The sequence below is a fragment of the Cervus elaphus genome, chromosome X (assembly GCF_910594005.1).
Source record: "Cervus elaphus chromosome X, mCerEla1.1, whole genome shotgun sequence".
NCBI lineage: Eukaryota > Metazoa > Chordata > Mammalia > Artiodactyla > Cervidae > Cervus > Cervus elaphus.
In genome coordinates this window covers 34609543-34634289 of record NC_057848.1, presented here as the reverse complement: position 1 = coordinate 34634289, position 24747 = coordinate 34609543, and the positions used below count along the sequence as shown (strand labels likewise).

The window sequence follows — 24747 nt, the reverse complement described above, 5'->3', positions numbered from 1 at the left end:
CTTTATTTTAGACAATAACCATTGCAACTTTACAATTACTTTGCTGTTGTATCTCAATTTTATATCTCCAAAAATTTTAGTTCTAAATAATCATAAAAATTATTTTTACCTCATGTATCCACAGTTATTTAAAGTTTAAGTGTAAACTTTACTGGGTTTATACTTAAAGCTAAATATAGACTGGTTCCAAATATGGGAAGGAGTATGTCAAGGCTGCATATTGTCACTCTGCTTATTTAACTTATATGCGGAGTACATCATGAGAAATGCTGCACTGGATGAAGCATAAGCTGGAATCAAGATTGCTGGGAGAAATATCAATAACCTCAGATATGCAGATGACACCACCCTTATGGCAGAAAGCAAAGAGGAACTAAAGAGCCTCTCAACGAAAGTGAAAGAGAAGAGTGAAAAAGTTGGCTTAAAACTCGATTCAGAAAACTAAGATCATGGCATCCAGTCCCATCACTTCATGGCAAATAGATGGAGAAACAGTAGAAACAATGACAGACTTTATTTTGGGGGACTCCAAATTCACTGCAGATGGTGACTGCAGCCATGAAATTAAAAGATGCTTGCTCCTTGGAAGAAAAGTTATGACCAACCTAGACAGCATATTAAAAAGCAAGGACACTACTTTGCCAACAAAGGTCCATCTAGTCAAAGCTATGGTTTTTGCAGTAGTCATGTATAGATGTGACAGTTGGACTATAAAGAAAGCTGAGCACTGAAGAATCAATGCTTTTGAAGTCTGGTATTGGAGAAGACTCTTGAGAGTCCCTTGGACTGCAAGGAGATCCAACCAGTCCATCCTAAAGGAAATCACTCCTGAATATTCATTGGAAGGACTGATGCTGAAGATGAAGCTCCAATACTTTGGCCACCTGTTGTGAAGAGCTGACTCATTTGAAAAGACCCTGATGCTAGGAAAGATTGAAGGCAGGATGAGAAGGGGATGACAGAAGATGAGATGGTTGGATGACATCACTGACTCAATGGACATGAGTTTGAGTAAACCCCAGGAGTTAGTGATGGACAGGGAGGCCTGGCGTGCTACAGTCCATGGGTTCGCCAAGAGTCAGACATGACTGAGTGACTATGAGAAGGAAAAGTTAAAATTTTACATAACCTCCTTCTCTTTCTGCCTCTGTAACTCAGCTTGCCTCTTGCAAAGTCTAGATCACATAAGTCATGTAGGTCATGTAGTCTCAGGAAGTGGGGACTTGCAATACTAGGAACTGGAGTTTATCTCACTAACCCTTGTCCTGCTCTTTGCAATTGCCCAGCCCCTGCAAACCTGCTTAATCATGCCTGTCCAGACCAGACATCCCCCTCCCCAGCTTGACTGCTGTTCCCTCATGTGCGAAACCCCTTAGTTTAAACCAGCCTATTAACAGCTAGTGTTGCCCACTATAGTCTGTCTATAAAAACTCTGTAATCCCTTTGTTCGGGGCTCAGAGCTTGGAGTGTTAACTCCTCTGGGCCCGCTGGCATAATAAACCTGATTTCTCCAACTCTCCAAGTGTGGTTTCTCGTGTACTGGTTTCTGCAACAACTGAACTGAACTGAAAGTACTGGTGTTGGTGTTTTTTTTTTTTTTTTTTTTTGCTATTTTCTTCCTTATGTAAACTTTTGGGATTTTTTTAAATCCTGTTTTAAATTCTTCGTGTTCAGAAATGTCACTCCAATGCACTTTATATATGTCTTCTTTGTTTACCTGGTTTAGCACTTCTCTCTCCATCTGAAGACTAGTATCTTTTATCACTTGGGAGGAATTATCTTCTATTAATGATTTATTTACTTGCTCTTCTCTATACTTTCTGTTCTTGTAGAATTCCTGCTACATGGATGTTGAACTTCTGGATCTAATCTCCATGTCTATTATTGCTTTATCAAAATTTCTATTTCTTTTTAATTTTGCACTTTTTTGGGAGACTCTTTTGGTTTAATGTATTAACACACATTTTTTTTTCTTTTCTGCTGTTGCATAATGCTCCTACAGATATCCATTGCTTTCTTTATTTTTATTCCCTCTTATTTATGTAATTTCCAAGACTTATCATTTGTTTTGTTTTATGCCAGCATTTTCCTTGTTTATGGGTTTGATAACTTTTCTTATTCTTCTGAGAATATTAGTTATAGTTATTTTAAAATATTTTTTCATTTGCTATTGTTTATTCTATTATTTCCATGTTAACTTTTCTGTTTATTAATTTTATTTTCTTACATGATAACTGTTATTCAAATATTAATCAGTGTTTTTTGCTTGTGTCCTTATCTTTGTTTTTGAGACTCCTTATCAGCTCATCTATAGATGTTGCTTTGTAAAGCAAACCCTGACTTTGATAATTATGGGGAAGAATCATAATATGCTCTAGATGGAGTGTGCCAGTAGTTTATCTTTTAGGTGTGGCAGCTGACTACACCTGTTCTGAGCAAAAAGACAACAGCAAAATTTTTACCCACACTAAACATTATGTAAGCACTGACCCCCAGAGGCACATTTATCCAAAATGCTCTGAATACAGCTCTTCATTAATTATGTTGAAATTCCCAAAGCCTCCTTCTTGCTTTTTATATCACTGATGCTGGTCTTGAAGGTCTCTAAACCACTCTTGTTTACACAATGGTCTTCACACATATTTTGGACTGTGGTTTATTCTAGTTTTGTTTTTTTAACTGTAGTGGGTATGATTCACAATCTAAAACCTCCTGCATGCTGGAACTACCACATTTTTAATTTCATATATATCAACTACCTACTTCTCTCAACCCTATAGTCCCTTGGTAATTATAAGGTGTATGTGTGAGACAGAGACAGAGAGAAGAGAAGAGTATTATGATTATGATTCTGAGTCTCAGATCTGGTCATAATATCTGATCAGTATCAACACTTAAGAGCTGCCTCCATATCCTAGAAATGGTCACTATGTATAATCAGGATCAATATTAGGGTTTCCTAACTTGCCTATTTGTAAAACCTATAGCCAGAAGTTTATTTAACTTATATGGAGAAAACATCATGTGAAATGCCGGGCTGGATAAGTCACAAGCTGGAATCAGGATTGCTGGGAGAAATATCAACAACCTCAGATATGCAGATAATACCACATTTATGACAGAAATGAAGAAGAACTAAAGAGCCTCTTGATGAGGGTGAAAAAGCTGGCTTAAAACTCAACACTCAAAAAACTATGATGGTGGCATCTGGTCCCATCACTTCATGGCAAATGGAAGGGGAAAAAGTTGAAGCAGTAACAGACTTTATTTTCTTGGGCTCCAAAATCACTGCAGTGATTGTAGCCGTGAAATTAAATTGCAGCCATAGTGACTGCAGCCATGAAATTAAAAGACACTTGCTCCTTGGATGGAAAGCTATACAAACCTAGACAGTGTATTAAAAGCAGAGACATTACTTTGCCAGCAAAGGTCTGTATAGTCAAAGCTATGGTTTTTCCAGTCGTCATGTCCAGATGTGAGAGTTGGACCATAAAGAAAGCTGAGCGCTGAAGAATTGATGCTTTTGAAGTGTGGTGTTGGAGAAGATTCTTGAGAGTCCCTTGGACTGCAAGGAGATCCAACCAGTCAATCCTAAAGGTAATCAGTCCTGAATATTCATTGGAAGGACTGATGTTGAAGCTGAAACTCCAATACTTTGACCACCTGATGTGAAGAGCTTACTCATTTGAAAAGACCCTGATGCTGACCCTGATTGAAGGTAGGAGGAGAAGGGGATGACAGAGGATGAGATGGTGGGATGACATCACCAACTTGATGAACTTGAGTTTGGGCAAGCTCTGGGAGTTGGTGATGGACAGGGAAGCCTGGCTGCTGCAGTCAAAGGGTGGGGTTACTGATAAGATTAGGGTGTGTGCAGGACCTGCCTTACTTTAATCTCAGATAAGTTTAATCTCCTTTAATCTGGTCTTTGGTAATTGCTTGATGAGCTCTTCTGGTTCCTTTTAATCTGGCCTCAAATGTTCTCTGGAATGAGAATACTGACATCTTGCATTTGTTGGGTTCTACTTCTGTACAGAGCTCAAAGATACTGTGTGTTCCCTGTGAGGTGGAAACAAGACCCTTCCCCAAGGCTGCAGTATTGTTTCTTGGATGACCCTCCCTTTTGTCTGCATCCTCTCCCTTCCCTGTTTAGCAGCTGTTTGAATCTACCCTTTGGGACTCAGTGAAGGTCATGGAAGCTAGAGTCTGTTCCCTACAAGGAACAGGGAACCTAGAAAGGCTTCCATACCCACGAGCCTCACAGGGTCCTGCTCAGTTTCAGCCTTTTTTTTTTTTTTTTTTTTTGAGGTAACATTATGGAAATTTCAGGTACACATTTTACATTATATTTCATTATATTTCAATACATTATATTTCCAATTCTGTGTACACTATAGCATGCTCAACACCAAAAGTTTAGTTTCCATCCATCACCATACAGTTGACACCCTTTATTTATTTTGCCCTCCCCCTTTCCCTCTGGTAAATACTACTGTTTTCCTGTGTCTCTCCCATGTATTCTTGTTATTAAACTTTTCCCCTGTCTCATGTAAACTTAATTCCTAGAGCAGCCAGAAGAATCTAGAAGGTAGATTTCTTCTTTCCTGATTTTTTTCTTCACATACTCTCTAGTATTTATTTCTTGCCTTTTGATAATAGTCTGTCTGCAGACACTTGAATTTTCTTTGAAAGAGCCTTTATAAAATGCCTGTCCAAGCTGATAACCTAATTAACCACTGGAAAAGGAGAGCACATCCATACCAGCAAAGCAACTAATGGACCATTGCAGGCACGCCTGTAAAGGCTAAGATACTGTGCTCTTCTTCCTCTACCACTAAAATATATGCCTGATTGTAGTGTATTTTAATTGGAAGATTGATTTAGATTAGAATTTATATTCAAAAGTCTTTTGTTGAGTAATTCCGTAATAAATTAGAGTAATTTGAAAAAGCTACCTCTGTTTAGTTTCCCTTTCATTATGTCAAAGCCTGTGGATAAATTTAACAATGTCCACTGTAGGTCTTAGACATGCTACCTCCAGCTGTGAAAGTTATGCTTTGTGCACATCAGTATCAGTTCAGTTGCTCAGTCATGTCCGACTCTTTGTGACCCCATGAACTGCAGCACGCCAGGCCTCCTTGTCCATTACCAACTCCCAGAGTCCACCCAAACCCATGTCCATTGAGTCGATGATGCCATCCAACCATCTCATCCTCTGTTGTCCCCTTCTCCTCCTGCCCTCAATCTTTCCCAGCATCAGGGTCTTTTCAAATGAGTCAGTTCTTCATATCAGATGGCCAAAGTATTGGAGCTTCAGCTTCAGCCTCAGTCCTTCCAATGAATATTCAGGACTGATTTCCTTTAGGATGGGCTGTTTGAATCTCCTTGCAGTCCAAGGGACTGCCTAGAGTCTTCTCCAACATCACAGTTCAAAAGCATCAATTCTTTGGTGCTCAGCTTTCTTTATGGTCCAGCTCTCACATCCATATATGACTACTGGAAAAACCATAGCTTTGACTAGAGGGACCTTTGTCAGCAAAATGATGTCTCTGTTTGTTAATATGCTGTCTAGGTTTGTCACTGCTTTTTTTCCAAGGAGCAAGTGTCTTTTGATTTCATGGCTGCACTCACCATCTGCAGTGATTTTGGAGCCCAGAAAAATAAAGACAGCCACTGTTTCCATTGTTTCCCCATCTATTTGCCATGAATTGATCAGACCAGATGCCATGGTCTTAGTTTTCTGAATGTTGAGCTTTAAGTCAACTTTTTCACTCTCATCTCTCACTTTCATCAAGAGGCTCTTTAGTTCTTCTTCACTTTCTGCCGTAAGAGTGGTGTCATCTGCATATCTGAGGTTATTGATGTTTCTCCCGGCAGTCTTGATTCCAGCTTGTGCTTCCTCCAGCCCAGTGTTTCTCATGATGTACTCTGCATATAAGTTAAATAAGCACGGTGACAATATACAGTCTTGACCTACTCCTTTTCCTATTTGGAACCAGTCTGTTGTTCCATGTCCAGTTCTAACGGTTGTTTCCTGACCTGCATACAGGTTTCTCAAGAGGCAAGTCAGGTGGTCTGGTATTTCCACTTCTTTCAGAATTTTCCAGAGTTTATTGTGATCCACACAGTCAAGGGCTTTGGCGTAGTCAATAAAGCAGAAATAGATGATTTTCTGGAACCCTCTTGCTTTTTCGATGATCCAGCAGATGTTGGCAATTTGATCTCTGGTTCCTCTGCCTTTTCTAAAACCAGCTTGAACATCTGGAAGTTCATGGTTCACGTATTGCTGAAGCCTGGCTTGGAGAATTTTGAGCATTACTTTACTAGCATGTGCTGTTGTGAGATGAGTGCAATTGTGCAGTAGTTTGAGCATTTTTTGGCATTGCCTTTCTTTGGTATTGGAATGAAAACTGACCTTTTCTAGTCCTGTGGCCACTGCTGAGTTTTCCAAATTAGCTGGCATATTGAGTGCAGCACTTTCACAGCATCATCTTTCAGTATTTGAAATAGCTCAACTGGAATTCTATCACCTCCACTACTTTTGTTCGTAGTGATGCTTCCTAAGGCCCATTTGACTTCACATTCCAGGATGTCTGGCTCTAGGTGAGTGATCACACCATCGTGATTATCTAGGTCATGAAGATCTTTTTTGTACAGTTCTTCTGTGTATTCTTGCCACCTCTTCTTAATATCTTCTGCTTCTGTTAGGTCCCTACCATTTCTGTCCTTGATTGAGTCCATCTTTGCATGAAAAATTTCCTTGGTATCTCTAATTTTCTTGAAGTGATCTCTAGTCTTTCCCATTCTATTGTTTTCCTCTATTTCTTTGCATTGATCGCTAAGGAAGGCTTTCCTACCTCTCCTTGCTATTCTTTGAAACTCTGCATTCAAATGGGTATAGCTTTCCTTTCTCCTTTGGTTTTCACTTCCCTTCTTTTCACAGCTATTTGTAAGGCCTCCTCAGGCAGCCATTTTGCTTTTTTTGCATTTCTTTGTCTTGGGGATACTCTTGATCCCTGTTTCCTGTACAATGTCACAAACCTCCGTCCATAGTTCATCAGGCACTCTGTCTATCAGATCTAGTGCCTTAAATCTATTTCTCACTTCCACTGTATGGTCATAAGGGATTTGATTTAGGTCATTCCTGAATGGTCTAGTGGTTTTCTTCACTTTCTTCAATTTCAGTCTGAATTTGGCAATAAGTTGTTCAAGATCTGAGCCACAGTCAGCTCCTGGTCTTGTTTTTGCTAACCATATAGAGCTTCTCCATCTTTGGCTGCAAAGAATATAATCAGTCTGATTTTGGTGTTGACCATTTGGTGATGTCCATGTGTAGAGTCTTCTCTTGTGTTGTTGGAAGAGGGTGTTGCTATGACCAGTGCATTCTCTTGGCAGAACTCTATTAGCCTTTGCCCTGCTTCATTCTCTACTCCAAGGCCAAATTTGCCTGTTACTCCAGGTGTTTCTTGACTTCATATTTTTGCATTCCAGTCCCCTATAATGAAAAGGACATCTTTTTTGGGTGTTAGTTCTGGAAGGTCATGTAAGTCTTCATAGAACTTTTCAGCTTCAGCTTCTTCAGCGTTACTGGTCGGGACATAGACTTGGATTACTGTGATATTGAATGGTTTGCCTTGGAAATGAACAGAGATCTTTCTGTCATTTTTGAGATTGCATCCAAGTACTGCATTTTGGACTCTTCTGTTGACTATAATGGCTGCTCCATCTCTTCTATGGTATTCCTGCCCACAGTAGTAGATATAATGGTCATCTGAGTTAAATTCACCCATTCCAGTCCATCTTAGTTCGCTGATTCCTAGAATGTCGATGTTTACTCGTCATTTCCTGTTTGACCACTTCCAATTTGCCTTGATTCATGGACCTAACATTCCAGATTCCTATGTTTGTGCACATATTATTTTACTAATGATGGGTTTTGTGAATTATTAAGAGCATGGGTTTTAGAACCAAATAACCTGAGTTCTAATGTTAATTCTACCACTTAGTAACTCTTAGACCTTGAGCAAATTATTTAAACTCTCAGTTAAACCTCTCTATTTCCTAGTTTGTTAATTTCGATAATGGAGAAGATAATCATACTTGGCCCAGGGGGTTGTGGGGATTAAAGAAGTTGTGATATGTAAAACAATTGGAACAGAACATATAACTTCTCCAAGGTTATCATTTGATCTTTGTTTCATATCAGCCTTCCTTCTAGGACTGCCATAGCCAATATAGTGGTCAATAGCCACATGTGGCTATTTTAGATTCAAATTGATTAATATTAAATAAAATTAAAAATTCACTTCCTAGGTCAACAACTGTATCCCGATTTCAGTATCCATGTCACCGGTGGCTACAATGTTGGACAGGATAGTACAGCCGTGGCTTGTATTTGCAAGAGATTGATTCCAGGACCCCCATGGATACCAAAATCTGTGGATACTCAAGTCCCTTTTATAAAATGGCATAGTACTTACTATCAATCCTCCTTACCCAAAGTTTCTGTATCCATGAATAGGGAGGACTGACTCTGTAGAACATCTTGATCATTGCAGAAAACTCTAGTTGACAGCATTACTCTAGAACAATTTTTCTCAAATTAATTTTTCTCAAATTAATTTTTCTCAATTACCTCTATGTTAGAATCAACTGGGAAGCTTTTAAAAATTTCTGTGGCTCTGACCATTCAACAGACTAGTTAAATAAGAATCTCAGTTTGGGACTCATGTATCTGTGTAAATTTTTTTAAAAGCTTCCCAAGTGACTCCAATATGTAGCCAAATTTGAGATCCACTGCTCAAGACCAAGGGACAGGAAAATTTTGTTATAAATGACCAGATAGTAAATATTTTAGACCATCTGGGCATATCTGTTTTATTTTTCTTGCTGTTGTATATCCTTCTTTGTGCTGTAACTCTTTAATACTGTAAAAATCATTCTTAGTTTACAGAACATTCACAGGCCACATCTGCTCTAGACTGTCAGCTCCTTGAAAGCTACAACCATATCAGAATTGTTCACTGCTACATTCTGGAACCTAGCACAATATCTACCATAGAATAGATACTCAATAAATATTTATTGAGTTGGCTAAACTCTTTTTGCAAACTTTCTCTGACTCCCAACACGACGCCAAGTAGAATTACTTCATCAGTGTTCTGATAGCATCATGTATATTGCCTCTTCATAATACTTATACACAGTATACTGTAGGTAAGTATTCAGTGTCTTTCTCAGGGATACTGTTTTAATCATCCTTGAATCCTGGGGATGAGAGTGCCTGATATTAGCCTCTGTGATAGTTTGTTGAATTAAATGCTAGGCTGAGTCTCCAGGTAAAAAGTACTTTGAAAAAGATAAAAGTGTTAAATAAATATGATCTAATGATAGTAAGGCAGCCAACAACCATAGGTAGTTGTGAAGATACCATTGTTTTGACTGCTTGGTTATATTTGACCTGTTGTTTAAAAATTGTGCTGTTACTTTGGATTAAAACAGTGATTTCTTAGATATGACACCAAAAAGGCACAAGTGACAAAACAAAAGGAAAAGATAAATTAGACTATACCAAAATTTAAAAGGGAGGGGGGAGGGGGGATCGGGATGGGTAATACGTGTAAATCTATTGCTGATTCGTGTCAATGTATGACAAAACCCACTGAAAAAATAAATTAATTAATTAAAAAAAAAACCCTAAAAAAAAAAAAAAAAAAAAACTTTTGTGCTATGGATGATACCATCAAGAAAGAGAAAAGACAACCCACAGAATGGGAGAAAACATTTCAAAATTTCATATATAATAAGGTACTTAGAATACATAAGGAACTCTTACAACTCTATAATAAAAGAACAATAATCCAGTTAAAAACCGGAAAAGGATCTAAATAGGCATTTCTCTATAGAAGACATACAAATGACCAGTAAACAACCACTAAGATGCTTACCATCATATATATATATATATATATATATATGTGTGTGTATATATGAATTTTATTTAGCCATGAAAATGAATAAACTACTGATACATTCTAGACATGGGTAGATCTTGAAAACATTGTGCCAAATGAAGGAAGCCAGACACAAAATACCATATATATGATTTTATTGATATGAAATGTCCTGAGTAGGCAAAGTAGATTAGTAGTTGCTTAGGGGCTGGGAGGAGTTTTTAAAGAGAAATGGGGAGTGACTGCTAATGAAAATGGGGTTTCTTTCAGGGTAGTTAAAATTATTTTGGAATTACATAGTGATAATGGCTATAAATTCATTGAATATACCAAAAAACACTGAAATATGCACTTTTTTCCCATCTATTTTTATTAGTTGGAGGCTAATTACTTTACAATATTGTAGTGGTTTTTGCCATACATTGACATGAATCAGCCATGGATTTACATGTGTTCCCCATCCCGATCCCCCCTCCCACCTCCCTTTCCATCCCATCCCTCTGGGTCTTCCCAGTGCACCAGCCCTGAGCACTTGTCTCATGCATCCAACTTTGGCTGGTGATGTTTCACCCTTGATAGTATACTTGTTTCAATGCTGTTCTCTCAGAACATCCAACCCTCGCCTTCTCCCATAGAGTCTAAAAGTCTGTTCTGCATATCTGTGTCTCTTTTTCTGTTTTGCATAGAGGGTTATCATTACTATCTTTTTAAATTCTATGTATATGCATTAGTATACTGTATTGGTATTTATCTTTCTGGTTTATTTCACTCTGTATAATGGGCTCCAGTTTCATCCATCTCATTAGAACTGATTCAAATGAATTCTTTTTAATGGCTGAGTAATATTCCATTGTGTATATGTACCAAGGCTTCCTTATCCATTCATCTGCTGATGGGCATCTAGGTTGCTTCCATGTCCTGGCTATTATAAACAGTGCTGCAATGAACATTGGGGTACACGTGTCTCTTTCAGATCTGGTTTCCTCGGTGTGTATGCCCAGGAGTGGGATTGCTGGGTCATATGGCAGTTCTATTTCCAGGTTTTTAAGGAATCTCCACACTGTTCTCCATAGTGGCTGTACTAGTTTGCATTCCCACCAACAGTGTAAGAGGGTTCCCTTTTCTCCACACCCTCTCCAGCATTTATTGCTTGTAGACTTCTGGATAGCAGCCATTCTGACTGGCGTGAGATGGTACCTCATTGTGGTTTTGATTTGCATTTCTCTGATAATGAGTGATGTTGAGCATCTTTTCATGTGTTTGTTAGCCATCTGTATGTCTTCTTTGGAGAAATGTCTGGAATGCAAGGATTCTTTAATATCCACAAATCAATCAATGTAATACACCACATTAACAAATTTAAAGATAAAAACCATATGATTATCTCAATAGATGCAGAAAAAGCCTTTGACAAAATTCAACATCCACATATGATAAAAACTCTCCAGAAAGCAGAAATAGAAGGAACATACCTCAACATAATAAAAGCTATATATGACAACCCCACAGCAAACATTATCCTCAATGGTGAAAAATTGAAAGCATTTCCCCTAAAATCAGGAACAAGACAAGGGTGTCCACTCTCACCACTACTATTCAACATAGTTTTGGAAGTTTTGGCCACTGCAATCAGAGCAGAAAAAAAATAAAAGGAATCCAGATAGGAAAAGAAGAAGTGAAACTCTCACTGTTTGCAGATGACATGATCCTCTACAGAGAAAACCCTAAAGACTCTATGAGAAAATTACTAGAGCTAATCAATGAATATAGTAAAGTTGCAGGATATAAAATTAACATACAGAAATCCCTTGCATTCCTATACACTAACAATGAGAAAACAGAAAGAGAAATTAAGGAAACAATTCCATTCACCACTGCAACAAAAAGAATAAAATACTTAGGAGTATATCTACCTAAAGAAACAAAAGACCTATACATAGAAAACTATAAAACACTGATGAAAGAAATCAAAGAGGACACAAATAGATGGAGAAATATACCGTGTTCATGGATTGGAGGAATCAGTATTGTGAAAATGAGTATACTACCCAAAGCAATCTATATATTCAATGGAGTCCCTATCAAGCTACCAACAGTATTCTTCTCAGAACTAGAACAAATAATTTCACAATTTGTATGGAAATACAAAAAACCTCGAATAGCCAAAGCAATCTTGAGAAAGAAGAATGGAACTGGAGGAATCAACCTGCCTGACTTCAGACTCTACTACAAAGCCAGAGTCATCAAGACAGTATGGTACTGGCACAAAGACAGAAATATAGATCAATGGAACAAGATAGAAAGCCCAGAGATAAATCCACGAACCTAGGGACACCTTATCTTTGACAAAGGAGGCAAGGATATACAATGGAAAAAAGACAACCTCTTTAACAAGTGGTGCTGGGAAAACTGGTCAACCACCTGTAAAAGAATGAAACTAGAACACTTTCTAACACCATACACAAAAATAAACTCAAAATGGATTAAAGATCTAAATGTAAGGCCAGAAACTATAAAACTCCTAGAGGAGAACATAGGCAAAACACTCTCCAACATAAATCACAGCAAGATCCTCTATGACCCACCTCCCAGAATATTGGAAATAAAAGCAAAAATAAACAAATGGGACCTGATGAAACTTAAAAGCTTTTGCACAACAAAGGAAACTATAAGCAAGATGAAAAGACAGCCTTCAGAATGGGAGAAAATAATAGCAAATGGAGAAACAGACAAAGGATTAATCTCCAAAACATACAATCAATTCCTGCAGCTCAATTCCAGAAAAATAAATGACCCAATCAAAAAATGGGCCAAATATCTGAAATATGCACTTTAAAAGGTGAACTTTATGATATGTGAATTCTATCTCACAATTGTTTAAGAATTATGCTATTTATTAAAGCTTGTACTCCTGTATAACAATTCACTTTTCACATTTTTCATGTTCTGTTTTTAAAGACCATGTGCACCAACACACTAACAAAATAGTAATATAAAATTAGTTTCTTTTTTAAGTGAAATACTATAGTTGGCTCATAGTTTTTCAAAACTTTTCTGATATGAAAATGATTTTATTATTGTTTAAAATGATTCTGTTATTAGTTAATGTTGTTTAGTCAATTACACTAGAAAACTGGCCAAGTTCCCCCATTTCTCTATTGCTTTTTTGCAGTACTTTTCTATTACACTGCACTCTGTTGATTGATATCCTTATCTCTCCCTCTCTGACTAGGCTGTGAGCTCCTGTAGGAGATGGATCCACTCTCACTGTTTTTGTATTCTTAAGGCCTAGCTCAGTGCCTGAAGCATTATCAGTTTAGTTCAGTAGCTCAGTTGTGTCTGACTGTTTGCAACCCCATGGACTGCAACAGACCAGGCTTCCCTGTCCATCACCAACTCCCAGAACTTGCTCAAACTCATGTCCATTGATTCGGTGATGCCATCCAACCATCTCATCCTCTGTCGTCCCCTTCTCCTCCTGTCTTCAATCTCTCCCAGCATCAGGGCCTTTTTAAGTGAGTCAGCTCTTCACATCAGGTGGCCAAAGTATTGGAGTTTCAGCTTCAGAATCAGTCCTTCCAATGAATATTCAGGACCAATTTCCTTTAGAATGGACTAGTTTAATCTCCTTGTAGTCCAAGGGACTCCCAAGAGTCTTCTCCAATGCCACAGTTCAAAAGCATCAATTCTTTTGAAGCATTATAGCCACTCATTAAGTACCTGTTGAATGACTGAATGAATAGGTGATTAATTCCCAGCTCTATCTCAAACAGGCAGTGAAAATTTACAAATTTATTGGTTCTTTTTTTGTTTTTCAGGAATAGCAATCATTGATACTTCCTGATTCATAAGAGCTCTTCTAGTCATCCAAAAGTCACAGCAACATAAAGGTAGGCAAATTCTACAGAAAACAGTTAACTGTAATATACACATGACTGCCTAAATGTCTTAAAATTACAACTAGGAAATGTTAGTCTTCTTAGTATCTGAAAGTAAAAGTTCCCTTTCTTCTTTTTCAAAATACATAACTCATCTCATGCAAAGTGTTAAGTCGTTAAAGTTTCTGAATGAACAAGCTGAGAGAGAGAAAGAGAAAGAGTCATACTACAAGAATGATGAGAAATGCTGCATCCTACTGGTATTCTAATTTTAAACTATGGTGTTTTAGTTTTGGGCTAGACTGCCTGGTTCTTTTTAATATAATCAATGGCATGCTCTGGTACATGCTGTAAATGGGCTTACAATCTAGTCAACTGGGGAGAATTCCTTTATTCAGTATTTAATGAGTACCTACTGTGTGCTAGGGCTTTCCAAGTGGCTAGTGGTAAAGAATCCACCTGCAATGCAGAAGATGCAGGTTCAGTCCCTCAGTCTGGAAGATCCCCTGTAGAAGAAAATGGCAACTCATTCCAGTATTCTTGCCTGGAAAATTCCATGGACAGAGGAGCTTGGCAGGCTACAGTCCAAGGGGTCACAAAGAGTCGGACACCACTGAGCCACTAAACAACAACAATAACTGCATCCTAGGCTCTGTTCTAGGACCTAGGGAAATAGTAGTGAGCAGAAATAGCCAAAAAGTCTCTGCCTCACAGAGCAGCTCTCATACCCAGCTACATCTCATGGTTTGCCCTCTTCACCTAACTCACACTAAAATTGTTTTCTACCTTTCTAACCAGCGTGCTTCCTAGTAGGGCCCTGAATATTAATTCCTTTAGTGATTAAGAATTAATAATAGAATTTCCCTTTTGAGAAAAGACCCCATTTTCCCTTCATGATACAAACATAAAATTGGATAAGTTGTCAACAAAATACTAAGGAGTATTTGTTTTAGGAAACTTTTGTTTCTCCATTATCCCCTCTCTCCTAAGAAATATGGTTCATCCGTATTCCACACAGGTTGTGAACTCTGCTATTGTTCTGGTGGGATGGACTGACAGCTATAACCTTGGAATCATTTCATAAAAATTCATGACATGGAGCTTCTGATTATTCTTGTGGCTGCTCTCCTAATTGCAGTGGAGTGGGCATAAATGAAGATAATGAAGGAATACCATACCATCTTAACTATCCCTTCCAGTCCAACACCTAAAATTAGAGATAAAATAATGGAATATGTGAGAAATGTAGTGCAGGTACTAAAAGTTGGTTAGCATGTCAGGTAAAACACACACACACACACACACACACAAAAAACTGTCTTTTATAGTCAAAGACTATGACCCTGTTGTCACTAATTATAAGGAACTGAGGAGTTTTCTTATTTGCAATAGTTTATTACTAAAATTTTCATACATACAGAAAAGATGAAAGAATTTTACAGTTAACATCCATATTCTCACCATCTATATTCTATAATTAGCATTTTATTTAACTTGCTTTATCACACATTCCTCTACCTATCCATCCCTCTATCCACACATCAATCTACAGCTTAGGGTTTAAAGTATTTTGCCCAGGTTTACTCAAGGAATTAGGTGCACAAATAGATCTTCTGATTGCTAGATCCTTGCCCTGTGCTTTGCCTTGAATTTAATCTCTTTCATTTGTCAAATTGAATTTAGTTTTCAAATACTGATAGCTCTGTAACGACTAATCTTTTCTACTAAGCTCTTGCCTAATTAAAGGGGATTAACTTGAGTAGAAGACTTTTGATGATTTATTTATTTAAACATTCTTGTAATTGCTCAGTATGTGTTCAGAAACTCAAATAAAATTTGAATTTCATTCATCTTAATAATAAGATATGCTTATAATAATAATTCTATTAAATGTCATTTCTAATCCCCAAATTCTCTTGATTTAAACCAGGGAGATTCTATTGCTGCCCACATCTTTTTGTGGACTGTACATGTTAAATTAAATATAAGATTTAAAACATTATTATCTCTATTCATATTTGACTTGATCTTTGTCCTTTTCACCCTTTCAGTTTTCTTTTGTAGAGTCAGTTCTTATTCACCTCAGTGACATCATTGAGTGTGAGAGGGATAACAGAAAGGATTAAACATAGAGGAATTTCTAAGAGATTATCAGCTTCACATCCTAAAATATACTTATTATTAACACATGAAATTTAAAATTTATGTGTAAAAGTAGTCAAGAAAATTAGATGAGTTTAGAGCCTCTCTTCTTCTCTTAAATAATTAGCGTGACTTTTAAAGAAGTAAAACAAATGAGCAAATGAATTGAGTCAAGACTTTTCCCAGGAGAATCTAAACCTTTAATTGTGGGGTCCTTTTTGTGTTGTTGTTCCCTGTTGCAATGAAGCCATAATATCTCTATAGCAGAGCTAAGTGTTCTATTGCATCACAAAAATAATAAAAGGTCATCTCACTCAAAGGGTCTCAGAACTTTCCAAAGTGCTCCTTGAGAGCAAGAACTGCATTTTGTTCTCTACTGTATACCCAGCACCTAGCACATGCTGTATATAGTGGGTGCGTGCATACATGTGAGTGCTAAGTTGCTTCAGTTGTGTCTGACTCTGTGCGACCTTATGGACTGTAACCCGCCAGGCTGCTCTGTCCTTGGGATTCTCCAGGCAAGAATACAGGAGTAGGTAGCCATTTCCTCCTCCAGGGGCTCTTCTCAACCTAGAGACAGAACCCGCTTCTATTACCTCTCCTGCATCGGCAGGCAGTTTCTTTACCGCTAGCACCACAGAGTACTGACTATATCTGGGAGCCACAGATATAGTGGGTACTTAGTAAATAGCCTTTGAATATATTTCAATAAACATAAAAATGCAATTCCTTCATATTCATGTTTTTGCATGTGGAGCAAATTCAGCCACAGTGACTATAGCTCTAGATTAGGAGTCTGGAAACTATGGCGCATGGGTTACATCTAGCCCAGCAGTTGTTTCTATAAATAAAGTCTGATTGTAATTACCTATGGCTGCTTTCATACTACAACAGCAGAAGTTTAATTGTTGTAAAACAGACTATATAGCCTGTGAAGCCTAAGATACTTATTGTCTGTCCCTTTACAGAAAGAGTTTTCCAAATCTGTTCAAGGGAGTAAGTTTAGACAAAACTAAAGGGAGGCATTAGAGAAATGCAAATCAAAACTGCAGTGAGTTGCAACTACACATCTTATAGGATGCCTATAATTTTTTTTTTGCCTATAATTTTTTTAATGAAAATAAGTTTTGGCCAGAATGTTGAGAAATTGGAACCCTAGCACTTTACTAGTAGGAATGTAAAATGGCACAAGTGCTATGGAAAATAGTTTGGTGGTGGAGCCTCTAACAGTTTCACATATAATTACCATGTATTTCAGTAATTTCACTCCTAGATACATACTCAAAGGAATTGAAAGGAGGGACTCAAACAGATAGTTGTACTCCAGTGTTCACTGCTGCATTATTTACAATAACCAAAAGGTTTAAACAATCCAAATGTCCATCAACAGATGGATGAATAAACAAAAGATGGTATATACATACAATGGAGCATTATTTGATCATAAAAAGAAACGAAGTTCTGATACATGCTATAACATGGATGAACCTTGGAAACATACTAAGTGAAAGTCAAATACAAAAGGACAAATGTTGTGTGCTACCACTTACATGAAATATCTAGGTCAGGCACATTCATAGAAACAAAGTAGATTAAAGGTTATCCTGACTGGTTAAAGGAGGAATGGGGAGTTATTGCTTAATGGTTATAAATATTCCTTTTTGGGTTATTAAAAAGTTTTGAAAATAGTGATAGTTAGATAACATGTGAACATATCAATAATTGATATTACATTGTAAAATTAGAATGGCAAATTTTTTATATATATATATATTTTTTAAAGTTTAGTATAATATACCAATAAACATTGAATTTTACATTTTAAATAGGTATGAATTATATGATACTGAATTATATTTCAATAAGGCCATTAAAAATAAAAATCTAAAGCATGAGAGGAATAATGACTGAGCTCCTAGAAACTCAGATAAGTCTCAGATTACTCAAGTAACATGATTTATTAAATCAATTCAATATTTACAGTAAGAAACTAGAGAAGAGAGATATACTAATTATATTAATATAAATTATATATTAATACACTGCAGTATGTTAATGTACTCAGGATATGATGCCAGCAGGCTGAACCACACCAGGGTTATGCAATCTTCACATATCCTGTTTTTCTTGTCCACATTAGCCTTCTCTGCTGATAGTGTGGTTAGGAGAACCAGAGATGAAGTTTGAGCAAAGGGGCTTTGTGGATGAAAGAAGCCTGAAGCCAATTATACACACATACTTTATAGGAGAGTTGTACAAGCAACCTGAAGCTTGCTATAACCCAATGAGCAGCTAGGGATTTTAATTTTTCATTTTCTGGCCAGAGTATACATGGGTCCAGAATACATGACACTTGTGGGTGGCTGATTTAGGTCCTCAAGAATACTGCATGCCTCGTATGTTTAGTGTACCATGAATATTTAGTGAACCCCTCAGGGGCCTGATGTATAGTTGTTGTATCATGGATATTAGGTGCCCCCTGTGCTTCACGAATATTTAGTGCCTACCTGGTTCTTTTGTCCCTTCTGATTTATGTTCTGCACACATATATCTACTCTATGTCTAAAATGTCTCATGAGTTACTAATCTACTTGTCTCTGCTTAACATATGTATGAATTGCATCTCTCCCACTTAATTTCTTGTTTCCTATGGCAAACTTGAATATTCTCAGTCAGCAGAGCAAATGTATACTACAATTAATTTGCTACATCGCCATTTTACAAATAAGGAAATTGCAAAGACTGCTAAGCAATTGTAGGACTTGTCAAGGTCACAGGTGGAGTCGGGATTCAAATTCTGGCAGCTTGAATCCAGTTCAGTTCAGTCGCTCAGTCGTGTCCGACTTTGCCACCCCACGAACCGCAGCGCGCCAGGCCTCCCTGTCCATCACCACCTCCCAGAGTCCACCCAAACCCATGTCCATTGAGTCAGTGACTACATCCAATCATCTCTTCCTCTGTCATCCCCTTCTCCTCCTGCCCTCAATCTTTCCCAGCATCAGGGTCTTTTCAAATGAGTCAACTCTTCACATCAGGTGGCCAAAGTATTGGAGTTTTCAGCTTCAACATCAACCTTCCAATGAACATCCAGGACTGATCTCTTTTAGGATGGACTGGTTGGATTTCCTTGCAGTCCAAGGGACTCTCAAGAGTCTTCTCCAACACCACAGTTCAAAAGCATCAATTCTTCAGTGCTCAGCTTTCTTTATAATCCAACTCTCACATCCATACATGACTACTGGAAAAACCATAGCCTTGACTAGATGGACCTTTGTTGACAAAGTAATATCTCTGCTTTTTAATATGCTGTCTAGGTTGGTCATAACTTTCCTTCCAAGAAATAAGTGACTTCTAATTTCATGGCTGCAATCACCATCTGCAGTGATTTTGGAACCCCCCAAAATAAAGTCAGCAACTGTTTCCCTATCTATTTGCCATGAAGTAATGGGACCGGATGCCATGATCTTAGTTTTCTGAATGTTGAGCTTTAAGCCAACTTTTTCACTCTCCTCTTTCACTTTCATCATGAGGCTCTTTAGTTCTTCTTCACTTTCTGCCATAAGGGTGGTGTCATCTGCATATCTGAGGTTATTGATATTTCTCCCGGCACTCTTGATTCCAGCTTGTGCTTCCTCCAGCCCAGCGTTTCTCATGATGTACTCTGCATATAAGTTAAATTAGCAGGGTGATATTATACAGCCTTGACGTACTCCTTTCCTGATTTGGAACCAGTCTGTTGTTCCATGTCCAGTTCTAACGGTTGTTTCCTGACCTGCATACAGGTTTCTCAAAAGGCAGGTCAGGTGGTCTGGAATTCCCATCTCTTTTAGAATTTTCCACAGTTTATTGTGATCCACACAGTCAAAAGCTTTGGCATAGTCAATAAAGCAGAAATAGATGTTTTTCTGGAACTCTCTTGCTTTTTCGATGATCCAATGGATGTTAGCAATTTGATCTCTGGTTCCTCTGCCTTTTCTAAAACCAGCTTGAACATCTGGAAGTTCATGGTTCACGTATTGCTGAAGCCTGGCTTGGAGAATTTTGAGCATTGCTTTACTAGCGTGTGAGATGAGTGCAATTGTGCAGTAGTTTGAGCATTCTTTGGCATTGCCTTTCTTTGGGATTGGAATGAAAACTGACCTTTTCCAGTCCTGTGGCCACTGCTGAGTCTTCCAAATTAGCTGGCATATTGAGTACAGCACTTTCACAGCATCATCTTTCAGGATTTGAAATAGCTCAACTGGAATTCATCCCCTCCACTATTGTTCGTGGTGATGCTTGACTCCAGCGCTCATGCTATACTTTATCGCCTCTGAGAATCAGTGTGAGGAAAAGGACTAAAAGAGTATAAGGTGGATATCTAAGAGTAGTTCTAAGTTCTACGGAAGCTCATTGGGGCTTTATAGAAAGACTTTATGTAATTATTATCTGACATGACCTGGGAAGACTAAAAGGGTAGTTGCATGCACGCTCAGTTGTGTTCAACCCTTTGCGACCCCATGGACTGTAGCTCACCAGACTTCTCTGTCCATGGAATTTCCAGGCAAGAATACTAGAGTGGGTTGTCATTTCCTCCTCCAGGGGATCTTCCTGACCCAGGGATTGAACTTGCATCTATTGAATCTCCTGCATTGGCAGGCAGATTCTTTACCACTGAGCCAACTGGGTAATTACAAGCCAGGAATAAGAGCAGAAGTGTTAGGTTATTTATCATTTAAAACACTTTAGCATAGAAAATATGACACTGTGCTTCTGTATTACTTGAAGTTACAGCCCAGGTTTGAGTAGTATTCTACTTGTCACCCAAGTTTGTGTGACCAATACACAGTGAGGCCAACCAAATTGAAATGTCAGAGTTTGGAACAGAGAAAGGTTTATTGCAAGGGTTGTGCAAGGAGAATGGGCAACCTGTGCTCAAAAGACCTCCAGCTCCCTGATGGTTTTGGGGGAAGAGTTTTTATAAGCCTGAAGTTACCATCTTCCACTTGGGTGAGGGCCCTTAGTTCCTGTAGAAAGACTCAGAGATATGTACCAGATTGTTATGCATTAATCTATTCCTTGAGAAGGAACCAGGACCCTGATCCATTGCTGCACTATTGTTTCTTGACTGCCTTTCCTTTATTCTGCATTCCCTCACTCCTATTAGTAACTGTTTGAATCTGCCCTTTGGAACTCAGTGAAGGTCTAGAATACTGAAAGCATTTTTCCAACAAACAAGAAATGGAGGCTATGGAAAGGCTCTTGTACCCTAGAGGGCTCCACAGGGTCCTGCTTGATTTCATACTTAGGAGTTCACGTTCCAGAGAGCCAACCATTATTTTAATTAGGAAGCATCTATCCATAAAGTGGCTACTACAAGTGTTTTCTTTATTTATAGCTACATTATCTATAGCAATATCATATACTTTAATCACATTGTGAACATTGGAAACTGGTTTTTATTGGTGGAATTTGTGGATTGTTAATTAGCACAATGAACTTTAGAAATGAGTTCTCACTGTTGACATTAAAGGTATTCAGAATATGTGGTTGGCTAAAATATTTTGAATACACACCTCATTCTTATATGAGTAGGGGAAAAAAAAGTCCAGAGAAACCTGTTTCCTTTACCATTAGGAGTTGTTGTTAATCACTAAGTCATGTCCAACTCTTTGCGACCCCATGAACTGTAGCCCACCAGGCTCTTCTGTTCATGGGGTTTCCCAGACAAGAATACTGTAATGGGTTGCCACTTCCTTCTCAAGGGGATCTTCTTGACCTAGGGGTGAAACCGATGTCTCCTGCATTGCAGGCAGATTCTTTACCACTGAGCCAGCCGGGAGCCCACCATGAGAAATCCCAGGACTCAAAACTAAATCAGGTCCAGTGTCCAGCCTTTGGTTTTGAGAATTTCTAGTCACATAATACAGACTATAGGTTACTAGAATTATGCCTCTTGGACATAATCACATCTTGTATATTTAGTAGATTTTATTAGTTGAGAAAACATTTAGATATATATGGATTTCAGAATCACTAACAGTAATGTCATAGGGTCTCAGGGTTCCAGAGTCTGCAGTTTGAAAATCAGTGTTGTATATATGGGGAGAAGGGAGGTTTTACCTCTTTGGAGCTTCATTTTAGGAAGATTAATTTGACTTTGGAATGTGGGATGAATTCAACAGGGGAACGAATACTCCAAAGGAACAGTAGTAAAAGCATAATATCTGTGAGAATGGAGTAGAGAGGCTGGATTGGAGAGGCATGGTGGTGGTGGCGGCATTATTTGCTCAGTCATGTCTGACTCTTTGCAACCCCATGGTGTGTAGCCCACCAGGCTCCTCTGTCCATGGAATTCTTTAGGCAAGAATATTGGAGTGGTTTGCAATTTCCTTCTCTAGGTGGTCTTCCTGACCCAGGGATCAAACCCGGGTCCCCCACATTTCAGGCAGTTTCTTTACTGTCTGAGCCACCAGGGAAGCCCATGGTAGAGAAAAAATATACCTGGCTCAAAATTAAACAAATGTAGGGAGCAAAGCAAGGAGGAATGGTATTTATAGCAATTGTGTATTTATACTTATTATGTGTCAGGCATATTCTGACTAGTTTGTATATATTAAGTCATTTATTCCTCATAGAAATCTTACAAATTATATATTCTACAGATGAAGAAAGTGAAGTACTGAGAGTATAAGCCTGCTGCTGAAGGTTAGAGAGTTGGGATATAAACCCAGGCATTCTGGCTACATGGCTTCCCAGATGGTGCTAGTGGTAAAGAACCTGCTTGCCAATGCAAGAGACATAAGACATGCAGGCCAATCCCTGAAGATCCCCTGGAGAAGGAAATGGCAACCCACTCCAGTGTTCTTGCCTGGGAAATCTCAGGGACAGAGGAGCCTGGTGGGCTACAGTCCATAGGGTTGCAATGAGTTGGACATGACTGAAGCAATTTAGCACACACATATGTACACACTCTGGCTACAGAATTCTTACTGTTCAACCATATTGCTTCAGAGAATTAAATATAAGCCCAAAATTTTAAACACCTGTGATTAAGAGAGAACCCAAATATTCACGTGTGTTGGTCAGACATTCTACTTTCTCTATTTATTCTTTTTATTTTATTGGGTCTTATTGGACATTCAACACTGTAAGTTTAAAGTGTACACCACAATGACTTGATGTATCTTTATTGTTAAATGATTACCACAAAAATTTAGTTAACATCCATCACCTCATATGGTTACAATTTTTTTCCTTGTGATGATGAGACCGGTTAAGTCTTACTCTCTTAACTTTTAAATGTATAATACAGCAGTGTTAACTATAGTCATCATGTTATACATTGCATTCCCATTACTTGTTGATCTTATAACTACTAGTTTGTACCTTTTGACCACATTCATCCAAATGCCCCACCCCCACCTCTCGTAACCACATATCTAATATCTTTTTCTATTAGTTTTTTTTATTTTGGATTTCATATATAAGTGAGATCATGCAGTATTTGTCTTCATCTGAGTTATTTCACCTAGCATAATTAAAGTCCTTAAGATATATGAATGGCAAAATTTCCTTCTTTGTAATGACTGGGTAGTATTCCATTGTATTTATATTCCACTTTATCTATTCAGGTCAGACATTTTTGTGTAGTATAACTAAAAACTCTGGAATTTGAAAGTGCCAAGAGTGGACAATACTTTAAAGTTTCTATTAATTCATACAAAACATACCTGAAATCAGCCATTCTAGTTCAGGCTGTGACAACACTCAGGGAATGATAGAATGTTGAGGGAAACCACAATCTATCACTCCAAAATATGTCTCTTTGAAATACAAATTATTTTGAGCTGAAGGCAATTAAAAAGCACTAAACAGTAAAAAAAAAAAAAAAAAAGTGCCCCCTTTTCTGCCTAAAGGCAGGAAATAAATTCTCCTTTTACTGAAGACAGACTCTAATCTGTCTAGAGATGGCAGCAGAGAAATCTGTGTAAACAAAACTTGTTAAAACCCTTATCCTTCCAGTTACTGTTTCATCACTAACTACCCTCCCCCAACCCCTTTGCCTTGTTAATTCTTCACAAATTTATTGTTTGTCTAAAAGGTATAAAGCCTTCCTGCTCTGGTCACTTCTTCAGGTCTACATTCTCTTTATTAAATGTAAAAATGTAGCAAAACTTTTATACTCTTCTGTTAATTTCTCTTTGTCAGTTTAATTTTCACATCCAACCAGACACCCTATGAGAGCTGAGAAAACTTCCTTCTCCTACAGTGTCATCACATGAGCAAGCCACTAAGCTAAGAAATGAAGGAAAACACAGCCCTGATATTTCCTATAGCCTCACTGGCCCCGTTTTATATATCTTATCACAATGTATCTTAATTGTGTTGGCTTTCCCTTCAACGAGGTTGTGAGTTTTTTGAGGGCAAGGATCTTGTCTTATTCATTTTGTACTTCACAGCACACATACATCAATGATACTCAGGGTGCTCAGATGTTTTTGAACTGAAAAGCACTTGAATGAAAAGAAATTATATGAAGCAATACATCAAGGCCTATTTCTCCTAGGCTGAGCTTCTGCTAGTATTTGAAAGGGAGAGTGAAAAAGCTGGCTTAAAACTCAGCATTCAAAAAACTAAGATCATGGCATCAAGTCCCATCACTTCATGGCAAATAGATGGGGAAACAATGGAAACGGTGACAAGTGTTTTATTTTCTTGGGCTCCAAAATCACTGCAGATGGTGAGTGCAGCCATAAAATCAAAAGACACTTGTTCCTTGGAAAAAAAGCAGT

The 24747-nt window shown here is 38.0% G+C and overlaps 1 protein-coding gene across 10 annotated transcripts in view; it reads left to right on the top strand.

The window, feature by feature from the left end:
- The window catches only part of DCX (doublecortin), a 378912-nt gene that overhangs the window by 77345 nt on the left and 276820 nt on the right, over positions 1-24747 (top strand). For all 10 annotated transcript variants that reach the window (XR_006339728.1, XM_043895318.1, XM_043895319.1 and 7 more), the window contains one exon: positions 13772-13843. The gene's annotated coding sequence lies outside the window, so the exon portion shown is untranslated. The remainder of the gene's footprint in view (positions 1-13771; positions 13844-24747) is intronic.